The 12009-nt window shown below is 44.6% G+C and overlaps 1 long non-coding RNA gene across 1 annotated transcript in view; it reads right to left on the bottom strand.

The window, feature by feature from the left end:
• Window positions 1-3387, bottom strand: part of LOC108640244 — a 7114-nt gene extending 3727 nt beyond the window's left edge. The window contains exon 1 of the long non-coding RNA XR_001921037.1: window positions 3295-3387. This is a non-coding gene — a long non-coding RNA (uncharacterized LOC108640244). The remainder of the gene's footprint in view (window positions 1-3294) is intronic.
• Window positions 3388-12009: the final 8622 nt, after the last annotated feature.

Below are 12009 nucleotides of genomic sequence, written 5' to 3'. Positions count from 1 at the left end.
TCTGCCGTGGCCCTTTGGAGCATCATGCTGAAAAAGACTGTGAATAGGGTTGGTGCGAGAACGCAGCCTTGTTTCACACCATTCTTAATTAAAAAGGGCTCAGAAAGTGCATTGCCATATCTGACTTGGCCTCATGGAGTGAGATGATCCTCATGGAGTGAGATGATCATTTTAAGGAACTTGGGGGGACAACCTAAATGTTCCACAATCAGCCACAGACCTTTTCTGCTCACAGTATCGAAAGCCCTGGTGAGATCAACAAAGGTTACATAGAGACCTTTGTTCTGTTCCCTACACTTCTCTTGCAGTTGTCTGAGAACAAATGCCATGTCTGCGGTACTGCTGTTGGCTCTGAAACCACACTGGCTTTCAGGTAGAATTCCTTCTGCTATAGCAGGTCTGTTCAAGACTATTCTTGCCAGGATTTTGCCAGCAATGGAGAACAGAGTAATACCACAGTAATTTGAGCAGTCTGATTTAATTCCTTTCTTCTTATACAAAGCGATGATGACTGGATCGCGAAGGTCTGATGGTAGTTCGTCTAGTTCCCAACAGTGCATCACAAACTCATGAAATTTGGCATGGAGTGCAAGGCCCCATGTTTCCAGATTTCAGGTGGAATTCCATCAACCTCAGCTGCCTTGCTGATTTTCACCGGCTGTATGGCCTTGAGGATTTCTCCCATAGTAGGGGCAATATCCAATTTGTACTTCACTGGTTGTTGTGTGATGGACTGAATTGCTGAGTCTTGGACTACACTGAAAAGAATCTAAAATTGTTCAGACCATCGATTCAGAATGGAGGGTGTATCTGTTAGAAGCGTTTGACCATCTGCGCTGAGTAGAGGGTTTTGGACCTGGTATGTAGGCCCGTATGCTGTTTTCAGGGCCTCACAGAATCCTTTGTGAGCACCCGTATCTGTGCATAATTGAGTTTTTTCAGCTAGATTGATCCACCACTTGTTCTGGATGTCACGGAGTTTCTGTTGGAGCTTGCTGCATGCAAGACAAAAGGCTATCTTTCTTGTGTGACAGGATGGCAGTGCAAGGTGGGCTTGGTGGGTGGTTCTCTTCTTCCTCAACAATTCCTGGATCTCTTGATTGTTTTCATCAAACCAGTCCTTGTTCTTCTTGAAGGAAAACCCTAAGGATTCTTCAGAGGATTGCAGGATGCTGTTTTTCATATGGTGCCAAATTGTTTCAGGAGAGGAATCTGTAGAATCTATGGAATGGTTTTCAAGCCTAGTTTGAAGGTTTGCCTGGAATCTGTCTCTTACTGTGGCTGATTGGAGACTGTTAACTTAGAGTCTTCTCCTTGGGATACTGCCCCTTTTAGGTTTGAATTTAAGATTGAAGTTAAGTTTACAGCGCACAAGCTGATAGTCTGTTTGGCATTCTGCACTGGGCATCATGCGGGTATGGTGGACATCGTGGACATCCCTCCGTCGCACCAAGACATAATCAATGAGGTGCCAATGCTTAGATCTGGGGTGCATCCAGGTTGTCTTCAGACTATCTTTCTGTTGAAAGATAGTATTAGTGATGGTGGGCTGTTGCTCCGCACAGAATTCTAGCAGAAGTCAACCATTATCGTTGCAGTTTCCAACACCATGCTTGCCTAATATTCCTTTCCAGGCTTCAAAATTCTTACCTACTCTGGTGTTGAAATCACCAAGGATAATGATCTTAGCATCTGTAGGCACCTTTTGGCTAAGGTGGAGCAGGTCAGTGTAAAATTTATCTTTTTCAGCAGGGTCAGCTTGGAGAGTTGGGGCATATATACTGAAGAGGACAAGGTGTTGCTTCTTGTGTAGTGGAATGCGTAGGGAGATAATGCGGTCAGAATGACCTGTCGGCAGATTTTTGAGTTTAGGAACAATAGAGTTTTTGATCATGAAGCCAACTCCTGAGATACGCTTTTTGGTTCTAGGTTTACCTGACCAAAGAGTGTGTAACCGGCACCATGTTCTCTGAGGCTGCCTTCCTTGTGAAGGCGAACTTCACTGAGAGCAGCAATGTCAGTGCTGAGACGAGCCAGTTCATGGGCAATTAGGGCAGAACGACGCTCAGGACGTCCACTATCCACAGAATCAAGCATGGTTCTGATATTCCAACATGCTAGAGTTAATGTAGGTACATCTTTGGTGGCAGGTGCATGACTTTGTCTTTTGATCTTTGTGCGACCGCATTGGAAGAAGATGCCTGTTGGTCTGCAGTTAACAACCAGGTGAAACTGGAGATGAACTTTGTTTAGGCCACCTTTTCTAGGTCCCTCTCCGAGTGGACCAAGCAGTGCTGTCCTTGAAAAGGCTGCTTGGTCGTTCACGGTGCTGCCCCAAGAGACTGTCATCTCCGGTCAGTCTCAAATTACCAATATCCTGAACCGCCTGCATGCAGGGTTGGGTCTAGGGCTTCCAGTGCACCTTTCACCTGCCGTTTCGACCCTTGCCCATCGCTACAGGGTTTTTTGCATGTGGGTAAAGCCTTCAAGCCTGTGCAATGGATTTTTAGGTGAGATGCAGTTTGCGTGGAACTGAACCCAGCCTTTAATCCTAAGGTTCATCTGCCAGGGCCGAGCGAGCTTGGACGGTGGCAGTGAGGTCCTCAGGATGCAGGTTTAATTAGAATGACCTTCTCTTAGATGGATGGCCTTACAGGGCTAAGTGAGCTCCATCTGCCCAGGTTTGGGATTAGAGTTGTCCTTCTCCTAGGATGACTTCCAGAAGGCTAACGAGCTCATCCTGCCCAAGGATGTATTGTATCTGACCCTATGGTTTTGACCTGTCTGGCATGGGCGACCCTACCGAAGGCATGTGCCATTGCCAACATAGCTCACAACCACATAGGGTTACACAGGCTACATTCCTACTATTAAAACAATTACGGCAAGTCTTACACTTCTTACTTTTCTGCCACCTATTTGTATTCAATCCCAAGGAAACACCCAGGAACAACCCTTTGTCCTGACCACCCTTTCAGGATGTAACGAATATATCCAGAACATACTGAGCCTGGGCAGTAGCTGCAGGTGAGCCAAAAACAAACAAATGAACAAAACCGTTCTGGCCCCTGTACCCACCTAGGGCTTGAGTACCTCTCCAGGCCCCAGCCCGGCCGAGACCCCCAACCCACCAGAGGAAACCATTATCCACCCTGACCTTATCCTCCCCCCACTGTGTTACCTCATATCTTCCCACACACTGCTTACCTGCCCACCCTCCAGTCCAAGGACCCCCACGGCCCACCCGGTACCCTTCCCCTCCCACCCCCCTTCCCCCAAACCAGACCGGCAAACCTCTGTGTGCTCCGAGGCTTCTACTCTCCTTTCTCACGAGGGCACAAAGCCATGCTGGCGAAGTTCCCTCACTCCTTTCCCCTGCCGGGGGGGAAGGGGTGGCCCCGCGCAGGCCCGGGGGCGGCTTCCCGGGGGGCAAATCATAGAATCACAGAGTCGTAGAATGGTTTGGATTGGAAGGGACCTAAAAGATCATCTCGTTCCAGCCCCCACCACAGTGTGGTTTGCAGAGGCCCATCTCTCAAGCCTATCCGGGTTCCTCTGGATGGCATTCCTTCCCTCCAGTGTGTTGACTGCACCACACAGCTTGGTGCACTGGATCTCACTGTCCATGTCATCAACAAAGATGTTAAACACCACCTGTCCCAACACCAACCCCTGAGGAATGCCAGTCATCACTGGTCTCCCCATTAATAGTCCTCTGTGGACTTCCTTGTAAAGAACATTCCCTGTTGGATTGTATCCTGCCTGGATAATTTTAAATGAGATTTTATATGCTCTGTCTGGGATATTTAGCTCTTTTGGGTTGTCTTTGTCAATTAGGTAGCCTGCTAGCTGTGATTACCTCCAGGGCAGCTGGCCTGGTCTTTCCCGGGAAGTTTGTGCTCTGGTGCTGATCTTCCAGCTTCCTCAAGCCTCCTAAAACCTTCTGAAACCTCTCCTTGCTCAGAAGCAGTCCTCCCCTGTCCTGCCTGGCTGTAAACACCACCCTGAGAAGCACAGCTCCTTCAACAGGAAATTGGTGTCTCCTGTCACCGAGGGTTGCCAATACTTTTTGAGTGTGTGGATGACCTTGGCCTCTGGGATTTCAAACGAAGACTACAAAAAAGCGAGTTAACATAAATCCACATCAAGAAGGAACTGGACAGTTAGTTCTGAAGTTTTGTTACATGTCTAAGTAGGAACATTGCTTAGATGTGGTCTGATTCTAACTAGCAGGGTGAAGGGACCCGAGAAGCCTCTTTTGCCTAGAAGACCTTTCAGATTTGAAGACAGAAGAGAAATGGAACAAAAAGAGTCTCAAAATCTGTTTTCTGTACAACTAAACTTCTCCATGGCAAAGTAAGCATATGGCATGAATGCAGAAACTCATTAGTGCAGACCTTTGGGAGACACTACGATTAAGCAAAACAGAGCCAGATGAACATTTGAGAGAAACAACAAATCGCCAACACTGGAGAAAAATAACTGAGAGCCAAATGACTACAGTTGCAGACTCACGAAACAGATATTCAGGAATGTGATTTCTGGGAAAGACTTTTCTGAGGATGGTTTTCTGGCTCTGTGAGACCAATTTAGACATGGAGGGAGTAGGTTACCTCAGTCCTCAATGGTGGTGCTGGAAGATATTTAAGTTGGTAGTAGAGAGATGATGACATTTTTCTGTGGGCTGTTTCCACCTCATAGTACTTTAAATATTTTAGGAATTTAGGATTCTCCTCTAGGTTGCTTAGATACTTCATCCTTTTTACAGTGAGGTCTTCTAAAATTAAAACTCTAGTGCAGAAATGCCATGAAATGCCTTCTATTTCCAGAAGGAAATACAGAGTCACAATTGAAGATAAATGCGTATGACCTCACACACATCCTTCAGTCACCAGGAAATTAACTGCTTTAAATCTTCTTTTCTTGGACTTTTGCCCACAGTTACATGGCTTTCATCAAGAACTCATGCCTACCAGACTTTATCATGCTTCTAAACCCTAAGCTTGAAAAAGAAGATCTAATTTAATTGATTGAATGAAAAAATTACAGAGAAACTACAATTTGTAAGGAACTATTTTAGCTGCTTCTACTACATTTAACTGGGATCTAAAAGCTAGTTATAGGAGGGTGTGTTTTAAACATGTGCAAACTCTGTGTTGTAATGAGGATTTATCAAATTATGCGTTCCGCAACCTAAAAGGTAGTGTACCTTTTGTTTAAACAGGATTTCTTTATCCTGTGTTTGGAACAGAATTATTTTGAACAGCAGTAATTAGAAGCTAAAGTTTTCAAATAATGTACAGGTTTTTTGTAGCAGGCTTGTCCAATGACCTTGAAACACTATTTTTTTTGCTTTGAACGTCACATCCAAATTTACTGTAATGTTTTAAGTTACGTCAATGGATTTAAAACCTGGTGCTAACTTGGTAGTTCTCTGTTGGAGTAGGCAGAAAAGAGTCATGGACGAACATTCATTACTAACACTTGTGTGACACTCATGTGAAACCAGCTTGATTTTTCTTAAGAGTACCTTTTCCTGGTGCTCTTGTCTAGGCCTTTCCCAAGTGATGAAGACCTGATTGAGCATCAGTGACTTGGGTGCAGGAACTTTGTCCTAACTGTAAGGTTCCTGGTGAGAGATGCTCCCTCCGTCCTGCTTCTCACCTTTGCCACTGGCAGGTTGTGCTGTGCTAGGTAAGAGAGTAGCAGCTTTCCTCTGCAGCTGTGATGCACGTGAGGTGACGAGATGTAGGAGTGGGATGTCGGGGCACACAGTTCAGTCATCTTCACAGGATTCTTTCATGTGGGCTTCACCCTGGGTAAGCACAATCGAGCTTTCATAGGACAGGCTGGGAAATTCCTCTGTCAGGGAGGAAGAAGAGTGGAACTTTGTAGTCCAGGTGGCTTCTCAAGTGCCATTCAGCGAGGAGTGTCCTCTGTGCATTCTTGCACAGTGCCTCTCTGAGGAAAATGTCACCTTCTGTGGAGCAGGCAAACCCTGAGTCGAAGGCTGCCAGGGAACTCTTGGCAGCTCGCAGTTGAGTACCAGACTTGGGGCCACTGCAGAACAAGCATCCATTTTCCCTTTGGGCAGAAGAACATCAGACCAAGCTTTCTCTCTCAGAAATGGTGTGTAAGCCAGTTGCTACACTACAGGAATCTGACAGCTGTGGTACCCTTCTCTCATAGTGCTGCCTCCTTCAACCAGGCACAACCATTAAAACATGTGCCCATTTTCTTTACAGTTAGATCACATGTACTGCATTGCCATGTACAGGCAATGCAGGCATTTTGCAGCTCAGCTCCTCTTACAATAAGGAAGGAAGTGTCAGTTCAAAAAATTACTGTTGTTTAGTTGTTAACTAAAACCACACACATTAATACAAAAATAGAAGTACCATACTTAAGAGACAAGGGCACGTAACCACAAAAACCTAGAGAGTAAGAGTAGTCTCATCTTTCCTTCCAGTATGGTAAGCATGTTTTGATTGTGATTTTCTGCTCATGATACCTTATTCTGCATGTGAAGTAAGGGTGTGCTTTGTTTCACAGTACAGAATGAGCACATGTAGCCCTGGTTCCAGAAATCTGGTCAACAGAATCACAGAATCAATTAGGTTGGAAAGGCCCCTGAGATCATCGAGTCCAACCTATGACCAAACACTATCACGTCAACTAGACCATGGCACCAACTGCCATATCCAGTCTTTTTTTCAACACCTCCAGGGACCATCACTGGAGTCCAGCCCATTCCCATGTTTAATCACCCTTTCGTTCCTTTGATGGAAAAGTCTTGGCCCTAAAATTAAGCAGAAAACTCTTTGTTCCTGTGAAAAAACTGGACCTCAGGGATGACAGAAACAGAGGGGTTTTGAAGAAAGATGACAGAGACAGCATGTTCATGTTTGTACCTGGGTACAACATGCAGGTAATTTTGTCATATTCTACTTTTGTTTAGCGGGTGGGTAATTTTGTCATATCCTTGTCCCAGCAGCCAAACTGCAGGCCCTGTCTCCTATCCTGCTAAATCCATGTCCACAGCTGGCAGACCTTATGTCTCCACCTCATTTGCAATGAAAACCTACAGTTCTCTCACTTTCAGCCCAGCCTTAAGGATTTAGAGTCCTATGGCTCCACTATATGTATGCCCAGCACATCTGGCTGGATTTGGTACCCACTGTGTTTCCCTTGGGGCGTGAAAGATCTGCACATCATGCTGAATCAGAAGGGCCCTTTCCTAACACGAATGGCATTACTAAGTCATAAGAACAAAGTGCTATAAATGCAAAATAATTTTATGTAAGGCTATGTGTGCACCCCTCTAGCTAGACTTGACACTGCTCCCTGGGGAAGGCTCATTGTCCTCCTTCCCAGCTCTGCCTGTTGAGAGCAACCTGCAGGGAACAGCTCTGGGTGACCAAGCTGCACTGAAACCTTCCTCCATGGCTGTGTGCACCAGGGACTGAGCTGCTTGCTCCGTTGTGCCTCACCAAAAGCAGCTCCTTGGTGATCAACAAAACCTGCCGGACACCTGCAACGCTCTGACGGTCATGTCACCCTGCCAAGGGGATAGCACAAGAGAGACAGGGGTGGCTTTGCAGCTGATGTGAGGATGATTTAAATATTCCTGATAGATTCCTCTTGCATGTGGTGGGACTGCTCTTCCTGGGCTTGGTTTTAAACCTTTTTAGCATCAGCTTTGAACAGAGCCTCCCTGTAATTCCACAGGCTCAGTGCTGAAAGTGAGAGATCCCAGGGATCCCAACCCCAACTCACACCCTGGGGAGCAGCCTGCCACAATTAATGAACTGGAACTGCTTCTCACAGATGTGAAGATGAAACTTTGCACTGGAAGCACTGGTCTCTTCTGCACTTAGTTCAGCCTTGACACATGATCAAGGAAAACCTGCAGCTTGTGTTGCTAAGTAGCTGCCATCATAACAAATCTTTTTGTGCCTTTTCTGGTTCATTGCTGCCTCCCTCAGCATCATCAAGACTAGGTACAAGTTTGCATTCATATAATTACAAAATGCAAAATTAGTTTATTTGCAGGGTCTCTCATCACTTATTTCACCAATCAGAGAAACATTCCTAAGCATCAAATTTGGTCTTGAAATCCAAGTACTAAGCCGCTTCTCTTTCTATTTTTTCTCACAACACTGACTGTGGTTTCTTATTCCTTAAACATCAGCATTTCTTTTGTTTTGGAGATTAGTCCCGTAGTCAAGGAATACGAGAAGCAGATTAATTTGTACAAAGACAGATTTAGCTGAACTTTTCTGCAAAAATGCTCAGCAGTGGAATGGTTTATGGTATTCCGATCCCTTAGTTTCAGAGTTAGCAATACAGTGCAATGTGTGGTACAAGCTGCCAGTGGAGCTCACGTTGACACTAATTCTGGCTTACTCTCCAGTAATGTGAGGACTGGATATATTACCTTTCACAAAATGAACAAAAAATTAGTGCAGACATATCTGCTGGCAGAGGCTGGACTTGAGCTCTGTCATAGAAATATCTGATTTGAGGGAGTACTTTCTACTTCTGCCTTGGAAAAGCAGAATATTAATAGTGGTGTGCAAGTTGACGATGACCATGCCAATATACCAGGCTTGGGACATCTGAATTCAAACAGCAATATTGCAAATAATTTTCTTAGACTGATTTAACACACATGCAAAGTTGGCACAGCCATCCAAAAAAGCAATCGTCACTCCTTCCCTTCTCTACTCTCCTGTCTGGTGCTTCTTGTGTTATGCTGGAATAAGTTTCTGTGTGGCTGCCCAGTGTGCAGGATGTGAGAGTTGATCCAGCTGGAGAAAAATAGGTTTCTTTTGGTGGGTTTTACCCTGAATCAGTTCCCACCATCCTCAAACCTAGAAAACTAAATTGTACAAATAATTGCCAGCACTACCTGGGCACTGCAAGGCAGGGATGGGGAAAGTATTCCAAAAACTACTTCAAAAGAGTTTAATTTAGAGAGGAATCCTTGCATGGAAAACACTACTGGCTTTAAACCCCCATCTGCTCCAGAAGGATGCCAAGCGTCATGAGAAACTCTGTGTTTCTCATAATTTGTATTCTTGATCGATGTCAAACAACATTTATAAACATCCATATTTAAAGGTCAACAACACAGTCCTCACTTATTCAGTGTTAGTTTCAGGCTATGTTATGATGTTTAATGTTTTTACTGAAAACGAAAGCTGGGCAAACAAGAAAAGCAGGGGGGCTGGGGGAGGGAGAACACATAGAGACCCAGCTTGTGACAACCAAACTAACTGTTGTATTCTTCCTGGCTGCTGGGGAATAGCTATGGCCAGATGAAATTAGAGGGTGTGTTCTCCCAGAAAGTTTCTGGCATTTCATTCTACTTATAACACAACATTAACATTAGTGTTTGGCTAATATGAACGTTTTCTCCTAGCTGACTTTTTGTATTGTTTTTTGATTCTACATGAAGATGTTCTAAACCAAAGAAAAAGTAAAACCAGCTCCTGTGACAATAACCAGGGAAAATCTTCCCTTCCTCTATCTCCTGTTTTTGTCTCCTCCCATGGATTATCATAGAGAGGTCAGCAAGAAATGCAGATAACTGTCCTTTCTTCCTTGTGTGTTGAAACAACCTGCTTCTTGGTCCTTCAGCTTTTGTTTGTGTTGTAGAAGTTCACAGCATATAGCCCAGCCACTCCTTGGAGGTGTAACAGAAGAAAAATATTTGAAAAAGCACAAAGATGAATGCAACCTCTCGGGGAAAGATGTTGCAAGTAGATACTTGAGAGCTTTAGAAACAGAAGAATTTATCCAAATCCCACTCCCCCCTCAAGAAATGTCAAGTACCCCCACACAGACTCAGGTGTAGCAGAGGGATGAAAATACAGAGTGAAGAATAACCCTTTGAAATTTGACTTCCTTTGTTGGTGTGGGACACCAGCTGGAAAGACCAAAGCAGAAAAGGCAATCTCGTGTCTAAAGACAATGGGCTCAGCTCAATATCCACAGTACTATTTATCTGAGCCTCCAACAAAGTCCCTGCAGCAAAGTCACACACAACAGCTGCCAGATCAGTTGCTTGACAAGTTGGTTTAAAATCATGAAGCTTGAGTTCCCGTGATAGCTAAAATTATTGGCTAAAGGTAAGTCTTATGAATTAGGAAGAGTCCTCTACTTATACCCTTCCCAGAAACAGAGCACTATTTAACCTCCAGCTGTAGATAAGATCACCTGCCTGACTTCTTCCCTTCAACTCCAGTTAAAGCAAGAACAGAGCTCTCTCAAGGGAGAGCTGGAGCAGTATGTCTTCAAGGTGGTCAGAGACACAGGGCAGGAATTCATTCAACAACTCAATCTCCTTGAAGGAATATTTCTTAGATTCATGAACTGTTTTCCTTTTTACCCACCAAGGAGCAGTAATTTGGGAAGCAGGGCATGCACAGTACCCCTGCTGTGAACAGTTAAGCTTTGCAGACAGAACAAACCTGCTACCAACAGGAAGATGGAGCACGGAGAAGCATTTAAAGCAGTTCCTTCCCCTCACTGCTGCAGTGCAACACTAAAGTCGAACACACTAGAGACAGTCCAGCCTGACTGGGAAAGCAGCAAGGAACGCATTTTACAGTAATGTTATCAATCAAATCTAAATCCCTCATGTGACAGCTTTCTGAAAACTAGATGTTACTCACTGAACTGCAAGAAAAATGGCTTCCTATCTAGTAAAAACTAAGTGAATGCTATGGCTAATTCCTTTAAAACCATTTAGACGTTTGTTTGAGGAGGAACTATAATAAAATGCAGATGCTGCACTTCTTTACAAAAGCACTTTAAAAAAAGCCCAAACAACAGCAGTCATAGGGCAAACAAAGAAGGCTGTGTAACAGAGAGCCTTTCTGCATCTCATCATCTGTGTCAATAACAGAGAAGGGAAATATACTTCTTGTAGATGCAGGAGAAATATAGAGAACAAATGCTCTATAACCAATCCTCCGACCTTATTGAGCAGCTGATTGGTGTATTACCACAAAGCCTCCTTTCCAAGAAATGTAAGCCTGTCAGTACTACTTGTAGGCCATGGTCAGAACTAGTAACAAATACTGTATATGATGAAGTGGAGCTTGCATTCAGTGACCCAGATTATAGTGTCATCAGGCACATAGGTTTGTGCAAAATCAATTTGTCATGAGTGTTGATCACAGTGGTGTAACAGAGCAAAACTGATGATAAAAAATGTACCAAATTTTTGATAGAAAAGGCAGAAGAGGTACCTTTCATTCTAGTCTGAGTGCCCAAGTTCCCGTACTTCTATCCCTTACAGAGCTTGAACCAAAGGAATGCAAGTCGCTATTTTCCAGTGCAGGCAAGCTGTACCTACACACACAGGGGCTGGCTCAGCACAGGCCAGCCTGCATCCCACGGGATGGGCCCAGCTGCTTCCACAAAAGCAGCACAATCACTTGTGTGCAGAGCCCAGACTAAGCTCACCGGATCCAGGCTGGCTCTTCACCTTCCCAAGACAGCCCCTGTGGATCAGAATTCATTGCCCCAGCCTCTGTGTAAGTTCTGCAGGTAACCATGTGACTCCATGGGAGATGCTCTGCGTCCGTAGGCTTGGATCCAAGTGTCTGGATCTACCAGGAGCACATAACTTCAGAGGCACTGACATACCCACATGTAGAGGCAATTCCAGAAGCAAGGGAACAGCAGAGCTAAAAGAATTCAAGCTGGATATGTTCTGGCATTCAGAAGGGACAGGCATGGAGATGAATCACATTTTACACAGTCTCCCCTGTTTTTCCACAGACATTCCTACCACAGAATACCTGAACAAAAGCACAGTAAAGCCAGTAGAATAACCCTTCTTAATGGTAAGAAATCTGTTTACATATTCAAGCTTTAAATCTCTCAAAGAGCTAAATCCTTACATGTCCACTCCTAACACCAAAATAACCAACCTGTAAGTGCTAAGTCCCTCCTAAATCAACAGAAGGTGTTCAAAAAAGACACAGAGCTAACACA

The sequence above is a fragment of the Manacus vitellinus genome, unplaced genomic scaffold (genome assembly GCF_001715985.3).
Source record: "Manacus vitellinus isolate BGI_N305 unplaced genomic scaffold, ASM171598v3 scaffold_1_pilon, whole genome shotgun sequence".
NCBI classification, from domain to species: Eukaryota; Metazoa; Chordata; class Aves; order Passeriformes; family Pipridae; genus Manacus; species Manacus vitellinus.
This window is presented reverse-complemented; position numbering and strand designations above follow the sequence as displayed.